Source organism: Penaeus monodon, chromosome 22 (genome assembly GCF_015228065.2).
Source record: "Penaeus monodon isolate SGIC_2016 chromosome 22, NSTDA_Pmon_1, whole genome shotgun sequence".
NCBI classification, from domain to species: domain Eukaryota; kingdom Metazoa; phylum Arthropoda; class Malacostraca; order Decapoda; family Penaeidae; genus Penaeus; species Penaeus monodon.
The window spans coordinates 549014-549826 of NC_051407.1; positions in this window are offsets into that span (position 1 = coordinate 549014).

Consider the following 813-nt stretch of genomic DNA (forward strand, 5'->3'; position numbering starts at 1 on the left):
GGTAGACAGGGAAGACGGCAGCTCGCCGGCGGAGGCTTGGCTTCCACAGTCCACTCCACCGCACGGGTGTTACACGTGGCGGCACGAACCACACCACCGCCGCCGCCACGACGTGCGTACGTAACGTCGGCGGCAGCGGCGGCGCCCACACGCTGTATTTTGGGTCCCGTGGGCGCTGTAGGGGGCCGGGGAGGAACCGCGCGGGATACGTCGCTCCGCACTCTATTGGCACCTTTGCATGGCTGCGTTCCCCGGGGATGGCTATATTTACATCGGAAATGGGCCTCGCGCATTTCATTAATACATTCTTCGGTGTAAGGAGGCCGAAAGTGCTGTGTCTATAACACAGAAGGTGGTATTCCTATGCCCATAATGCAGAGGCCGGGACTTCTCTGCTGATAATATAAAGTGACATTTCTATACTTTTAAAAAAGATGGTGGTATGCCCATGCCTATAAAACAGAGTGATATTCTTATGTCCATAATAAAAATGGGTGATATATCTATACCTATAATACAGAGGGTAGTATTTATACGCCTATTAAACAGAGGGCGGTCTAACACCTGACAAAAATATTGCCGCTGGTACGCACGTGTATACACTACCCCTAGTATCAGCAGGCTATTTACGCTATCTGTAAATCCTACTTTTTTCCAATACTTATTCTTATTGCTGACGCGAAAGAGTGTAAATACACTGACACCCCCCCCCCCCCTGCTGCACGGACGCAACTCGCCATACAAGCGATAGATTCCTCGGTGCACAGGCGCTGATCCGAAGACCCCATCCACGTCACAGCGCCGAGAAAGCCG